Source organism: Strix uralensis, chromosome 1 (genome assembly GCF_047716275.1).
Source record: "Strix uralensis isolate ZFMK-TIS-50842 chromosome 1, bStrUra1, whole genome shotgun sequence".
NCBI lineage: Eukaryota > Metazoa > Chordata > Aves > Strigiformes > Strigidae > Strix > Strix uralensis.
The window spans coordinates 15,127,107-15,144,573 of record NC_133972.1 but is presented as its reverse complement, the minus strand read 5'-3'; positions in this window follow the sequence as shown (position 1 = coordinate 15,144,573).

Below are 17,467 nucleotides of genomic sequence, written 5' to 3'. Positions count from 1 at the left end.
ACAGGTAACACAATGTCAGTTGGAGAGTCATGAGTTTCTGCTCCAGTTTGGAAACATGGGAGTAGACAAATGTTCCTGGAGGCATAAGTAGATGGCAGGATGTCTATGAGCCACAGATATGATATGGGCAAAAGCATTCTTGTGTGTCATGCAAAATATTTCCATAGGAAAGGCAAGCATTGTGCAAAGCCCTGGTGAGAACTCTGTACTACCAGGGACAATTCTCATTCCTCTGGTTCAAGAAAGATAAATTCTGTCTGGGATGAAGGCAAACAAAAACTAAGCAGTTAATTAGGGGCATGGAGACCCTATAGAAGATGACGACTAGCAGGAGTAGACAAAGGTTGACAGGGCTGCCACCACTTTCAAGAAAGGTATCAAGGATGAAGGCCAAAAGAGGAAAAGAGCTACTAAAGTGCAAGGGAAAAAACTGTCAAGAACATAAAAGACATTCAGGACTTCTTTCCAAGAAGAAGACCTCACCATAAGCAGGGTAGCAGCAAATGTAACTTGGCACACTGGTAAGGAATCATGAGGAAATCCTGCATGCTGTCTACATCTCTGCAAAGTTCATGCAGAGGGAACCAAAAGCCTTTCTTTCACTTCAGGCATACCCACAACCAAATGAATGTCTATGATATCAATGCCCTTATTTACATAGTCTGAACATACAGATGAATTTTGGAACGAACATACAAAATGACAGAAATAGTACCTTCCTTACTCTTCCAGGACTCAAAATATGAAATCCTAAAGGAAAAGGAGACTTTCCAGGTGTTTAGATAAGATATGAACACCTTCCCACAAAGGGAGGTAGGCAAATAACTCTCAGAAAGATTAAAATCATAAATGAGTTGTGAAAGCTTCACCCCATGGCTGAAGCGTTTTGTATCCCGTATAACCACGGCCAATGCGTGTTTGACAGAGGAGCCGCGCAGCTTGGTTTCAGTGGGAAAAGGGGATGTGATGGCAATAGCGTCAGTGGTCTACTTTCCCAGGTTGGAAGAGTTGTCACTTTGCCTGGCTGTGCTTTGGGCACAGATCCAAATGTTCTAGGTCTGAAAATGCCCAACGTTTCCACCACACCAGTGTAACCTCCGCTCCCTTGTTTTTCAAATCCTGTCTTATTTCCACGGTGGTCTGTTGGCATTGTCCATCCCAACCTCTGGCTTTGGTCACACTTTGGCTTTCCTCCAGGGTGTGGCTGCCAAAATCATCCTTCCTCACACTCCCCAGGTTTGTATCCAGCCAGATCAAGTCCCTGCTCCTCCTCGCTGCAGGGCCTCATGGCCGTCAGCTCTGGTGCAAAGAGGGGACAGCTAATAGGGGAGGTCTCTGGGCTGCAGGGCTGGTTTCTGCCATGGCCTGAGAGAACAGTAAGAGCTCTGGGTTTGTCCCTGGAGCCGAGTGGCAGAGGACGCATCAGGGATGCCCAGCAGCTGGGCCCAGAGCGTGGTCACCAAGGACAGGTACAGCCCCTGGGCCTCCTGGGCACAGGGTCTGCCTCGAAAGGCTTTCCCTGAAGGGTGCTGGGCGGAGGGGGGTGGTCGGGGCTGCGCGTGGGGTCCCTGTCAGTCACCCCCATGTCACAATGCCACCCCCATGTCACAATGCCACCCCCCTGTCACAATGTCACCCCCGGCAACGTAGCAGTCACAGTGCCCTGGGACAGTATAAAAGGGGGCACCCACCAGTGTCCCGTTGCCAGAGCTGCCCCAGGGGCAGCCCGAAGACATCCAAGAGGAGATCCTTGAGGGGAGGGTGGGATTACTGGGAGGGGGCTGAGGGAGGAAGACCAGCGGCTGGAGGAGGCGCCTGGAGGTTCTCCACTGCAAGGCCAGCTCCCAGAGGGGCCACCTTTAAAGATCATCTAAGGAGTGGAAATCCTTTGCATCTGGGTAGCCGTGGCCAGACCATGGAGATGCTTTCTTGAGGAGCACTGCAGCGTTCGCCGTCCTCATCCCCTGCAGTGCCAGGGGCAACAGAGGTAAGAAATAGGATGCAGGGATGTTGTCAGGGGTGCCAGTGCTTTGGAGCACCCACTGGTGCTCTGTCAGGCATGGGAAGGATTCTTGGCCCCAAGGTCGATCAGGCCAGGGGCCTTTGGCCACTCTCAGAAGCTCCAGGGTGAGGGAGAACAGGGCTCAGGCATCTCCTGGGAGGCGTGACCAGCCTGTGGGACAGGAGGCAGGTCTTGCTCACCTGCTCAGGGAATAGCCGATCGCCATTGCTGGGGTCAGGAAGGAATTTTCCCCCGGGGCACATTGGCACTGGTCCCCGGGGGTTTTTTGCCTTCCTCTGCAGCACTGAGCATGACCACTTGCCAGGGCTGCTCCGGTCTCTCTTGGCTGGGTCACTGCCTGCTGCTCGTGCACCACGAAGATGGCCTCTCGTGCCCTGCAGCTGGGGGGAGGAAGGCTTTTTTTCCCCCACGGTGAGCTAGTGAGTGTCCCTGGGGGTTTTTTGCCTTCCTCTGCAGCTCTGAGCACAGGCCCTGGCCAGGGCTCCTTTGGGCCATGCTGGCCAGGTGCCTGCTGCTCCTGCTCCACGAAGGTGGCCCTCGTGCCCCGCATCCGGGGGGAGGAAGCTCTCTAGACTCCCAGGGTGCGCCCCAAGGGTGCCCCCCGGGTGTTGCTGCTTGTCCTCTGTAGCACTGAGCACAGCCCCTTGTCAGGGCTCCTCTGAGCCCTTTCACTCGGTTCTTGCCTGTGGCTCTTGTCTTCCAAGACCTCCAAGGGCTCGTCCTCTTGTCCATCACAAGCTGGTAGGGGGAGTGGCTCTGCTCTTCCCTTGGCTCCATTTCCCCGGGGGTTCTTGCTCGTGCCCAGCAGCCTGTGCTTGGAAGGGCTCCAGGCTTGCTGCCCCATCCGGAGCTGCCCCTTTCTACCTCTCCCTGCCTTCAACACAAACGCCAGGCAGGCACGAGAGCGCTTCTTATGCATCACTGGTCAAAAAGCACAGGTCAAGAAGTCCTCTTAAGTTTAGGACCTGACCCAGCAAATGGATCCCACTCTATCACCAGCAGAGTAGCTTATTGGTCTGGGGAATAGATGTTATGGAGAAATGTAAATCGTACATAATCCCCATAAGATCTTTTAATGATCTCTCTACAGCCATCACGAAAGCTGCCTGCATACAAGCCATGCATAAATGAGAATCCAATGATTCTCTTATTATTATCTGCTTATATCTTATTATTATCTGCTATAATAATTGTGCTTGCCATCAATATATGTTATACTTTGAAAAATATCCCATGGTACTATAAAACAAATCAGGATGAACCTAGTGTGGGGTTGCCCTGATTTGCAGCTGGACTGCACGCTATGTGACTGTCCTCTTGAGCCTCTCAAGGTTTCATATTCCTTACCAAAGAGATCCTTCCTTGCCCAAGGCGGAAAGATCCTTGTGACAGATCCTCAATAAGTGACTGACAGCATGCTGAATTAATACTAATAAAATATTGATTGTTAATTAATGTAGATACTAAATATTAATTATTATAAACACTGTAAAGATAATTACTTTAGACGTAACCATTGTCCAAGTCTGAGACAAAGTTTGGACCTGGCCACACCTAAGCTCCATCAGGAATTTAGAACCTCCTGTGACTCAACAGGAGGGTCTTCCTTACCCTTTGGCATCTCCAGTCTCTTTGTGAATCATTCTAACTCAATTTTCCTTTGTATGTTTCTTCCATGCAGTAATAAGGTGAACCTTGCCACCAAGCTTACTGAACCTTGGTAAACCCCTGTTAAACTTTGTTAAACTCCATCGAATTCATTGAACTCTGTCAAATTATTACTTTTCCTCAACACATATTGCTATTATTTTCTTTTGAAGTGCATTCCACTCATATGCATTGGCATAGTCAGTAGGATGGCAAGTAGTATCACTGACTAGTTATGGAGGCATGGAATAAACCCCAGTCCCTACTTCTCAGAAGATTGGGCTTATGATAATTGGCATGATTGGGAAGCTGTGGAAGAACAGCTGAAGGTGGCCAGGGAACATAAAAAGGATAGAAAAGGGAAAGGGATTATTTGCAAAATGTTAGATACCTGTTTAGAAGCTGCTTATCAAGATAGGAAGAATAATGAAAGGGAGCAGGATCTAAAAGAAGAAATAAAAGGCATAAAGGCAGGCTGAACTGTCTTTGAAAATTGAGCAACTGATTGAACAGTTACAGAAGGAAAAGGAGAAAAAACAGAAGTTGGAAGAAAAAGTCAAAATGGTGCTTATGCACGCTCCCCATCCTCCTGACATTGTACAGATTAGGAAATTAATTTTATCCCCTGAAGAATGGGATGGGAACATATGGAGTGACCCCAAAGGAGAATATGACTCTCCTTCAAATCCCCTTGAATATTAAACCAGATCCATCATTAAAACAGAACAGGCCGAAGGATCTCAGGGTGGTGCTCCATGGTATACTGTGCAAATCATTCCCTGGGACCTGCTTCTGTTGGCAAATTTGCAAGAAAAATTAGAAAACCAGGCGAAACTGAAACAGTTTCATCGCCACTTAAGCAGGTGAGTCTGCCTGAATAATGCTGAATGAAGATGAAGCAAATGACTTTTTGGGTCAAGGAGTCCTCTTAAATTTAGGACCTGACCCAGCAAATGGATCCCACTCTATCACCAGCAGAGTAGCTTATTGGTCTGGGGAATAGATGTTATGGAGAAATGTAAATCCTACATAATCCCCATAAGATCTTTTAATGATCTCTCTACAGCCATCACAAAAGCTGCCTGCATACAAGCCATGCATAAATGAGAATCCAATGATATCCCAATATCTGCTACAATTGAATATGCAATGCCAAAACCACTACTTAGAGGAGTTCTGACTGTTCTTAAACCCTACTTAATTGCAAAACAGGATGAAAATAAAAGAGACACAGAACACAATGAGGGATTAGGTGATAATGATCCCCGCAACCAACTCCCTACCTGGACAGAATTAATGCACGACATTGTAAAACATATCCAAGAAATGGGGTGGAACGATCTGTTAGATGAAAAATCAGACCCAAGACCCCAAGCAGGAGATCACTGAGTGTGACCAGTAAAGCAAACACCTCCACAGGGAACAGGAACTAGACCAGGGGAAATTAACACCTAAAGACCCACGAGCAGAGTCTCGGGAGTAGAGAAATGAACTGTGGAAGAAAGCATTGGCACTAGTCATTCCCAGAGCTGTGATTCAGGGACAGCCTACTGTCATTTCCTGAGTCTCATTCAAACATCTAGAAACACGATGATGGTGAAAGGAGAGAGCATGCTTCAAATATTCCCGTGCCATTGCCAGCTTCAAGAAAGAGCGATAACCCTTTCCTCCCTCTTAAAGATGGATTGCAAAGCATAAGGCCAAAAACCAAGTAATGCAGGACGGCAATTGGGCTGGCCTGTCCAGCAAGTGGAATCTTATCAATGGATAAATAATAATGGCCCATATATTTTGATTCCAGTTGGTCCTTGATGACTATTGGTAAAATTCCTAATAGATACAGGAACACAAATTTCAATATTAACATTACAGGATACAAGCTGGATGGCAAAGAGTTAAAATTACTGGAGTGAATGGAGCAAGTGCTATATGCCAAACTGCAAAAGTTAATTTATGTCTCCCAGGTGAGAAGCGCATGTTGTCTACTCGCTTTGCAGTTAAATATCACAATGAAAATATATTGGGTTTTGATGTTTTGAATGTCTGAACCTTGTGCCTGCTGGACGGCAGCGTGTGAACCCTTCCTAGGGTTCAAATGTAGACCCTAACCCTGATAGAAATCAGAAGGCTACAGTGCATGTCCTCCACGCAGCCCCTGCACTCCCTGATTCAAAGATTACTAATGTACAGCAATACTCAATTTTCTGCTGCAGCATGAAATGGAATTTCTGAGGTAATAGCAGACTTGGAAATAAGGCACATTATTTCCAGAATCCACTCCCTGTACAATTCACCAGTCTGGCCAGTCTGAAAATCGGATGGGAGGTGGCATCTAGCAATTGATTATTGGTGTTTAAATGCCAACACAGCACTGCTAATGACTGCAGTACCCAATATTGCAACTTTAACAGCCAAGCTACAAGCAGTCACACACCCATGGATGGCAGTGCTAAATATGAAAGATGTGTTCTTTACGGTCACCTTACAGGAAGAAGATGATAAAAAATTTGCTTTTGCTTGGGAGGGGATACAATGCACCTCTAACAGACTCCTACAGGAGTATAAACATTCACCTACGATTACTCATGCCTCAGTTACTGAATGTTTACAGACAGTCTCACTTCCCCAAGATGTGAAACAGTACCAATATATAGATGATATTCTAATTGGAGGAACTTCTCCTGAAAAGTTGGGGGAAGTAACAGCAGCAATGTGATAGCACTACGTAAAGCAGAATTTGAGATCCCACCCAAAAAATGTCAAGGACCAAGTAAAAAAGTAAAGTTTTTAGGTACTTGGTGGATAGCAGGCAGTGCAGCGATTCTTCCAGATACCTTAAGAAAAATAAAAGAGCTGCAAATGCCCCCCCAATCTAGGAAAGAGTTACAACAGTTAACGGGAACTTTAGGATATTGGAGAAAATATGTACCTGGATTTTCTGTCATTGGTCATCCATTATATTCGCTTTTACGGAAGGACAAACCCTGGGAGTGGAAATTAGAGCATAAGGAGGCGATAAAAACTCTGATTGAAGAATTAAAAACATATCAGTCATTGGGACCAGTACACCCTCGTGACCCTATTATAGCCAAATGGGGTTTTGCTGAACATAGTACTTAATGTAACCTATTCCAAACTGGCCCTGATGGACCAAAGAGACCTTTATTATGCAGCTCAACTGCATTTAAAGAGACAGAACAGAGATACTTTGAATCGGAAAAGGACTTCTGTCTTTAGACCGAGGACTGAAACAAGTTGAGAAAATACACCAGGGACAGCCTGTGCAAGCCAGAGGACCATTTAATTTACTAGAAGCAATTCTAAAGGGGACTGCTCCACGAGAAGGAGTTTCACAAAAACCTACTGCAGTCAGAAAATAGCATACCTACTTGACAGGAATTGTAGAGGAAATGAAATGAACCGAAGGACATACTAAAGTTTCCAAATTATAGATGCCTATAAATGCAGATCCATTAGCATTACAACAACCTTTTAAACCTTCACCAATTTTAAATGCACCTCCCCTTACCAAGGGAACATCAACAGAAGACATTTGGTTCACTGAAGCCTCAGCAAAAAGGATAAACAATAAATGGCAATATAAGGCTGCTGCATTAAACACTACCACTGGCAAACAAATAACAGAAGAAAGTAAAGGCAGCACATGAGTAGGAGAATTAAAAGCAGTTTTTTTAGCAGCACAGAACGGAACAAAAATCATATATTTAGAGACTTATGCTGTGTGGGCTGGTGATACACAATGGCTCTGTCAATTGGAATCCCTGAACTGGGAAGTAAACAGATGTCCAGTTTGGAGAACTCAAAATTGGCAACTGTTACTAAATATAGCCAGAAAAACACCATTCAAGGTGGGATGGGTGAAAGCTTATGCCAAGGCCAATATATTAACCACAAACTGGAACCAAAAGGTGGATAAATTGACTAAAATTAGGAAAATAAAAATAGAGTACTCCTTAAATCCCGAGTCGTATCAGTCGGAGAATGGCTACATGAAATTTAGGTCACACAGGTAAAGAAGCACTTTAGTTTGCTGCACAGAGCAAGACTTGGCACCTAAACAGGAAAACTTGGAATGTTATTCTAACAGAATGTCCTCAATGTAGATTAAAATTACAAACAGATCACCCTGCTAAAGCACCAACCCTAAATATCAGTCAAGGACATCTTTGTGGTCTACGTGGTAAATTGATTATATTGGGACATTCAGACCCTCTGTGGGATACTGATATATGCTCGTAGAAGTGTCTGGCTTGCTTATGGCAACTAAGTGCCAAAAGGCTGATGGATGAAATGCAGTATGAGGGCTATCATCCTAGTTCTCAAGTCTATGTACTACTGATGTCATCCAAAGTTCATACTTCTTGTGTAAGGAAGTGCAAGAATGGGCAAAACAAGAAGAAATTCAATGGGCATTCCACACCCCACTTTACCCTCAGCAAATGGGATGGTAAAAAGAGCTAATGGCTTCTTGAAAAACAGCCTTAAGCCACACAAGGCCCAGTGGGATACTCAATTTCCCACAGTACTTCATCAATTGACTAATCAGTATGGGCCCACCAGGAGCCCTGTGAGCTGAGCATTCTTTGCAAAAGCTGACCACAAACTAATTGTAAACACACTAGGTGCAGCTCAGTTTAATGTCTTTCTCACTCTTAGTTGTATTTAGGCTCAACTGTGGGTACAATCTACTGTGGCAACGATTGTAAGAGAAAGTGAAGAGGGCACCTTGCCCACTGAAATTCAAAAGGTAGTCTGGGATAATGCAACCAAATTTGAAAGGGAATTCCAATCCTGGTGGTGTTTATAGTCAATTTTACCTAGACCTTACTGACAGTAAAGCCACAGCTTTCATTCTAACAATATGCAATGCTTCGGTATATACCATATACCACATTGTTACACTGGGATTAAACCACAATGGAACAGTGCCCTATCCGATGGAACACAGAGTATGGGCCCAGCAAAAGGGAAACAAATGGCAGACTGTGACTGTTAATGTCGATACCTGTGTTCTGTGAGAACAACAAGGATTTATTTATGAAAACAATGCCATTAAAGCCCAAAACATTTGCGTTGATACTGAACAAAATGTTTGCCATTTTGAGATACATCCTGACACAACCTCTGAAGCTGTACTTATGTATATTGGAAATGGATGTGTTTGTATGAAAACCCTCTGTGATTTCATATTTTAGGCAATATCACTATAGATATAAGCAATCACTCAAATATCCGTATCTGTAATTTTACTGAAATTATGGGATGAGACTTTTAACTATTCAGGTCCTGTCACATGTCATCAATTATTAGAATCTAACTGCACATCATATCAAGATTTATTACCTAACCCCATTGGAATGAATCTTACATTGGTAAGAAAGCTATTACAGCATGATGATCTGTACTGATTGCTGAAACAAGTTCAAGAAAATGGACAAAGAACTCTGATTACCGTTCATCACAATCAAAAGAAATACACCATGTTCTCTGGATGGAGAACATAATTGGTGGGATACCTTATTTGGATGGTCACTGACAGCAACAGGAACTTTGAATCTAATGTTCCATGCAGTTCTGATTTTGTTAGCTCTAACAATATTATGCTTATTAATGATAATCATTCTGTATGTAAAGTTTTGGTATGTAACAAAGCAATCAGTCCTTGTTCATCATATGAAGTCACCCAATAATGTACAAAAATAAGTAACTGATATTTTACACTAAAAACTGTTCACTTACTGAGGATCTGCAAGCATGCCAAAATGGTATGTCAAATGTTTGTAGCACAGAGGCAAGAGGTGACTGTATCACTACTCTGACATGAAGTAAGACTGATAGCATGCTGAATTAATACTAATGAAACATTACTAATCCATGTAGCTACTAAATATTAATTATTATAAACGTTGTATGGATAATTACCTTAGACATAACCATTGTCCAAGTCTGAGACAAAGATTGGACCTGGCCACACTTAAGCTCCATCAGGAATTTAGAAAGCAAAGGGGTCCTTTCTGAATCTTGTGACTCAACAGAAGGGTCTTCCTTATCCTTTTGCAGCTACAGTCTCTGTGTGAATCATTCTAACAATTTTCCTTTGCGTATTTCCTCCATGCAGTAATTAATAAGGTGAACATTGCCACCAAACTTATTGAACCTTGGTAAACCCCTGTTAACTTTGGTAAATTCCATCGAATTCATTGAACTGTTAAGTTATTATTTTACCTGTTAAGTTATTATTTTTACAAAGCTGGTGAAGGGTCTGGAGCACATGTCGTATGAGGAGCGGCTGAGGGAACTGGGGTTGTTTAGCCTGGAGAAGAGGAGGCTGAGGGGAGACCTCATCGCCCTCTACAACTACCTGCAAGGAGGTTGCAGAGAGCTGGGGATGAGTCTCTTTAACCAAGTAACAAGCGACAGGACAAGAGGGAATGTCCTCAAGTTGCGCCAGGGAAGGTTTAGACTAGATGTCAGGAAGTATTTCTTTACAGAACGGGTTATTAGGCAGTGGAATGGATTGCCCAGGGAGGTGGTGGAGTCCCCATCCCTGGAGGTGTTTAAGAGTAGGGTCGACATAGCGCTGAGAGATATGGTGTAGATGGGAACTGTCAGTGCTAGGTTAATGGTTGGACTAGATGATCTTCAAGGTCCTTTCCAACCTAGTTGATTCCGTGATTCTGTGATTCTGTGATTCTGTGATACCTGAATAAAACACATTGCTACTACTCTCTTTTGAGTGAGGTGTATTCCACTCATCCACGACACACCCTTAGACCCCTTTCTGCAGGGCTGCTTTCCAGCCACTCCTCTCCTAATTTAGAATTGTGTCCACCATTACTCCATCCCAGGTGCAGAACCTGACATTTGGTCTTGTTCAATTTCCTGCCACTGATGATCGCCCAATGCTCCGATCTATGTGGATCCCTCTGCAAGGCCTCTTGTCCCTCAAGAGAGTCAACAGCACCTCCCAGTTCACTATCACCAGCAAACTTACAATGCATTCAACTCCTGCCTCCAGATCACTGATAGAAATATTGAACAGAACTGACCCTAGAGTTGAGCTCTGAGGCACACCTCTGGTAACCAGTCACCAGCCAGATGTAGTCCCGTCCACTACAACCCTTTGATCCCTGCCCTTCAGCCAGTTCTTCACCCAGTGCACCGTGAACCTGCTCATCTCACAGCTGGACAACTTGTCCAGAAGGAAACTGTGAGGGACTGTATCAAAAGCGTTACTAAAACCCAGAAAAACTACATCCTTCACCTTCCTGTCACCCACCAGGCAGGTGACCTTATTGTAGAAGGATATCAAATTAATCAGACAGGACTTTCCCTCTGTGAACGCATGTTGACTGTGCCTGATGATTGCATTGTCCTTCAAATGCCTTTCAGTAGCACCCAGCATGATCTTCATATTTTTTCCAGGTACTGAGGTTAGACTAACAGGTCTGTACTTTTCTGGGGCTTCCCTCAAACCCTTCATGTAAATTGGAACAGCACTGGCTATCTTCCTGTCAGCAGGGACCTCCCCAGGGTCCCAAGACCTTTGGTAGATGATTGAGAGGGGTCCTGCTGTAACCTCCACCAGCTCCTTCAGCACTCTGGGATGAATCCCCTCCAGTCCCATGGACTCATGAGCATTCAGCTGATACAAATCGTCCCTTACAACTTCAGTGTTCATAAATGGAAACAGTACAGAACACTTCATAAAAACAAGTCCTACCTCCTCAAATGGATAATTTCTTTGGGAGTTTTTTTGTTTTTCAGAAAAGAGAAGATGATAAAAAGTGTAACAGGATATCAAAGGTAAAAATGACAACAGCCTAGCTACACCCTCAGATCTGATCCTGACACGCTGAACTTCTTGTTGTGGATCTCTGGTGTATAATCCAGCATCCTCTGATAAACACATCAACAGGATAGTAGAAATAGAAAAGTAGCAGCTCTTTGATAAACGTATTAGAAGGAGAATTGTGATCAAGGTATTCTGACAATCATGGCAGAACATAGCTCACATTAACATACATTTTGTTGAAATCTGCCAGTACTGGCTGATAATTTTCACATTTAAAAAAAAAAAAAAAAAAAAAAAAAGGATTGTATGAAAAAATGCAAATTTAATGAGAAATTTATCTTTTTAAAATTTTCTATTCTAAAGGGGACAGAATAAGTTTAAACCCCCACAAAATACAAAACTGTTAACCTGCACTCCCCTCCTTTCTCCAGGCATATTTTTTTAATTACCAGAATTGAGCAGTCTGAAATTAATATATCAGTTTTCAGTAAACTTAAACCTTCAGACAGTACTACCACATCTTTTATATTACCGAGTCATAAAAGGTGTTTTTGTTAGGGTTTTCTAAAGACCTACCTTTATACCTACAAGAGGGCAAAACGAAAGAAAAATCTTTCCTGGATGTCCTGATGATGCTGCAAATGGCTACATGAAATTAGTTCTGTGTATACATAAGCATGTTTTAAATTAGAAGAATTGGTGTGCAGAAGACAGTTTTAAGATCATCATCATAGGAAAAAGGATAAAAGAGACATTTAAATTTAGAAAATAGATATGATTTTGAAGTGCAGTGCTTTTTTCCTGTTCACCTTGAGTTGATTAAGAACTCCTGAGAATGAGAGTACTGGAACTGAGAGTAACACGAGTAACATGTTGTAATTTAAGACAGTGTAAAAGGCACAGATCTACTGTCTGTCAATACTTTACTCCAGTCAGAATTGTTCCCACCTATTAAAATTGCACTTGTTCAGAAATACAGAGTTTGTAGAGACATAAAGTAAGTCTTCAGGGCATTTTCGGGGTGTTTCTGCCTCCTCTATTGGACAGACTGAGCAGAAACTCAAGTTACTAAATCAGTGCCCAAAGTTTATGAAGCCTTTCAATCTGTGCTTAACTGCCTTGCAGCAATAAGACTTTGGTTCTGGTGTCACCCACTGCAGAAGTACTGCATTGCCTTCTGAAAGCCACAAGTTGCATAGAAGTCTGGATATTAAGAAAATTATCCTTTGCACTTGAGAACAGATCCTCTCCACAGCCAGAGAGTTGCTGGAGTTAACTGGCTGTGAAATGGGAAGTTGCAAGAGGGATAAGGGAGTTGGAATTGTTTAATCAGCATTTTGCTAACTCAGACATAGAGATCCTGTCACTTCTATTTCAACTGTATGATATCCATGGATGATGGCACTGCTGCCCCTGGGCCCCATATCACAATACTCTCAGAGCTGTTAGCACTGTCCTCCAACTTCTAAAATTGCTATAGGTTTTAAAATAGGACAAGGGCATATTGGTTTAATAAGTAGAGACAGGGAATATGCATTTTAACTGTATGCACTGTAAGCAGTAAAGTTCAAGTAAGGGATATCCAGCACTTGACCAATGAGAATTATGCTCTTACTACTTCTCCTGTGTATCTGCAACAGAGAGACCACAGTAAAACAAAATTCGTCTGTGAAAGAAATTTCTTCATAGTGTGAAGACAGTGACAGACTACAGTCCCAAAAGACTTCACAGAATAACAAACTTCAAACCAGGTTGAAGGAGATGTGCATAGTAAAGATATTGCCATACCTATCAATCCCATCACACTTCACAAGTATGATCAGCTGCAAACAGAAACACACATAGTCCTTTTCTTTTCCCCCCTGAAAAAAGTAAATGTGATTTCAGCTAATGAGACCTGTGTGAGGACAGTATCCATTCAGTAACCCAGCTTAAGTGCAGTTTTACAGAAAAGGGCTGTACACTTAAAATATGAATATGCATTGAAAAATAAAGGAAGAACAGCTCTAACTGTGATCTATTTCATACTTTATATTAACTTTTCACAGTTAGGTTACACAGCTGCCTACTGTCCTTTTGGGCATGCAGCAGCAGAAGGGTTCACTTACACAATTAGTGATGAAACTAGCTGGAGAAATGGATGGAGGAACCTCCAACTGGATGGAAGACATAATTCACAGGAGGAAAGCAAAACAATCCCCTTTAAATCTGAGTAAAGATTGTTTATTTAAGAGGACTTAAATGGTTAAAAATGTCCCAGTTAAGCAGTTGTATCACTTAAACTAAATAGATGTAAACGTTACTAACCAGTATTTATAGCTGCTTGTCTTTCCAACTGAATTTGTTCTATGGAAGCTTTTCTTGTGACCTTTAGCCACTGTCTTAACACCTCTCATTGCAATTGGCAGAGCAATTTTTTGGTTGCTACTGTGTAAGTTAGACAAAGCGCTAGCCTGGAGCACTTTCTGACCTTTAACTGCCATATTAATATCTATAATTGGAATTGAAAGGCCATTTAGGCTGAATATCACCCCAACAAAGCAATCTGAACAATTATGATTATCTCATTAAAGCCACGGACCATATAATCCCCTTGAGAAAGGGGGCAAGAGAAAGGGTTCTGAAGATTAGTTCCATTAAGCTGTTTTTCCCAACTTTACTTTGGCAGTTCTAACAAAGACAACTATCCCAATTCCTGTTGTTTGAAAAATTGAATTAAGGGATGTATGAACTAAATGTCTCATTCAAGTGATTTCTAAGTTCATGCTTCAGAATTCCAATGGTCAGTGTCTGTAATAAATTAGATTATTCAGAATCATGAACCATTGAACTCAATTTTCAAACCTGTAACACCAAAGTCTGTTACAGTAGCACAGTCTTGTTGCATTGACATTTTGTTTTAAGAAGTTTCATCTGGGATATGTAGTAAAACTACCTCCTACTCTGTAAGGACATGAAAGAACCTATGGAAAAAAAAAATAAAATATTTCAAGACTTTCTGAGCTGCCAAATGCTTGTCTGAGTCCTGTGCCTCCCTCATCCTATGTTTGAATACAGCAGCTTTATCTATAATACACCGCCATAGCAATGCTGGTGACACTGGTTTTGCTACCTCAGAAGCATGAGTTACACCTGTGCCAGATGAAAGTGCTTGATCTCTCAGAAGAAATAAAGATGGTCAACTGCTTATCAGTAATTACAGACTACATTTGACCCACTGTGTTCCTTGCACTTAGCCATTTTCTTTATATGTATACACGGATGAGAGAATATTACTCTTTTTTTGAAAAATATAGTTCTGTACTGCACATAGCTTTTATTTTTAGTTTGGTTCTAGGTGTGCTTTATCCAGGCTCCTTGTACTTTTCAGCTAGAGGGGATGGACTTTGGACAAAGACTCCCATGCTGAAACAACTCCAAGAAACCTTCTGAGAGGGGCTAGAGCACCTGAGATTGAGTTCACTGCCTTGGCTCTCAGAAGGTTCACACGCTAATTGAGCAAGTGGACATGCAAGCACAGCTGTCCGCAGCTCTTAGGTAACTGATTTGTGCCTCCATGTTTTCCATATGCTTTTGGAAAGTGTCCAGTATATAGCACGATTTGTGGCTTGTGAGGTCTTAATAACCTACACAGCTTCAGGCACTTGCTGTTACGAAGATTTACTTCTCCTAAAGAGGTCTGCAATACTGCTGTCTTCAAGCCTACCTACAGCAGTACACTTGCTCTTCTTCCGCTCATATACTGCCATAAGCACTGGAGGAATGGGAGTCAGAGCAGACCATCCAGCTTTTTACAGAATCACAGATTTTTACAGGATTCTTTACTATATCCGAACCCCATATCCACTTCCACTGAGTGGACTATTAAGATACTTTTTTTTTTTTTTTCCCCTTTTGGTCTGTGGACTACCATTCACTTCTTCCAGCATGTTGTCATTCTTCAGATTTGACAGAAATATCAGGAAGAGATTAACATGCAGGAACAGAGCTGACTCCATTTACAACTACAGCTGCCTCAGATCACATCATATGATGTTCCCTCCAGCACTGCTGACATTTTTAAAGCTCCCTAGGAGGTAAGAAGTATAAGATTGGATTCAGATAAAACAGGTCACCAGGGACATCACACAGTATCATCTAACATATCCACTACTCCCTGTTCTGGCAAGTCATCAAAGAGATATGGATATGTACTTGTTCTACCCAAAGGTTATTTCCTTGGTGTTCAAGCTTGGGGCAAGGCAACTCCATTGTTTAAAGATTAGATCCAAAAGAAAGGGAGCAGAAAGCAAGAAAACAGGCAGGAGCTGGAAAGGAGTAAGGGCAGGGACCAATGCAGGCGCAGGACCCAGCACAGGAGACGGAATAGAAAGGTGGAATAAACACTAATACTAGAGCAGAAGCATGAACTAAGTCAGGTGTGGAGACTACCATAGGCAGCTGTCAGCACCAGGGAAGACATGCTCAATATAAAAGCTAGAGAGTCAGATCTAAATGGGGGGAATAAAATCAAACCAAAACCAAACTACCAGCGTAAGCCACAGTTAAGTTTTTAATAGTAGTGTGCTGCAACCCAGACTCTGGTTAAATACCCTCAGGAGTTTCCACCAATTCCCCTGTCAGTATCTGTCCAGTGTGATTGCTGTAGTAACCACCCTGCTGAGAGTTCAATTGCAGTTCATACCCTGTGAGATTTAACTTCAGAAAAATCTGGTGCTTTTACAGTCTTGAAGAAAACAGGAAAGAAAAAAAAAGAAAAAAACCCATGTTTCTTCATGTCCTTGCAAGCACATTATACCAAGACTTAAACTCATCTCAAATAGCTTGGAGGAGTTCCTGTGTCTAGTTATCACATGCAGGGCTTTTTTAGTAAACTTGGGCTTCTTGTAGTGGCTTCATCATAGATTCATCTTTAGCAGCACTCTTAATTTTCAGAACCACAAAAGGAATTATGTATGTTGTACAATACAATAATTTCTAGCTCTTAATGGCAGTGTGATTAATTCAGCCAGAGGAGGTGCTACAAGACGCTATTATTATTTTAAAGTGTAGATTACCAAGTTACAAGCAAAGTCCAAGGTTACTGCAGGTTCAAGGTTGAATAGGCATTGAAATTCAAACAAATCCTGAAACTGCTGTGAGCCAGGCAGCATGTAACCCTATTTTAGCAGTGCAGAACCACTTCACTTACATAGGTTTGGACTGCAGTCGAAGAGCTGGCTAACAGGATTGTAAGTGAGAAAGTGAGTGGAACATCTCTGAATTGACTAAGAGTGATGTCTTACAGATTTACAGTAATTGGGTCTTTCCAGAGTGTTTGGATTGTTTCCATGTCTGAAACTAGCTGCATAGTCGCACCCACAATGAATTTTCAACCAGAGGAAATCCTTTTGCAGTCATCACAGCTAAACACCTCTCATTAGATCTATTGCATTGCTAATTAGGCCAGCAGGATAGGAGTGAAAGCTTTAATTCTGAATAGTAACTTGAAAACTTACATGGTAATCAATAAAGACTGATGCAGCTCCTAAATCTACAAATCTTAAAGAAAAACCAAAATGTAGAAGACAAAGTTTATATGGGATGATGAATCTCTGTCTTTCTCTCAGGATGATAACACAACTTTATAAGCAGCTGCTCTCTTAACTAGAGGTTTCAACAATTTTGATGTTAATGTTGGCACGAGACAATTTTTGGATTTTCACTTCCACAAGTGTTTATGAAAAGGGAATTTTATTTCTATCAGCCTCCAAACTAGGAAATACACTTCATAACTGGATACATAGTTTTAAAAGAAAGTATACTCACACAAAACCAAACAGTTTTCATGCTAGAAAGACTTTTTCCCTGACACAAGCTTGAGACTTCATCTTGCTGTCCCTAGACTGAAACCCCCTGGATGATCAATGTACATCACTACGACTGTGTTTTAGACAGTAATCAGAACAGTTTGCAACCAATCAAGCAATTTCTCTCTCTTT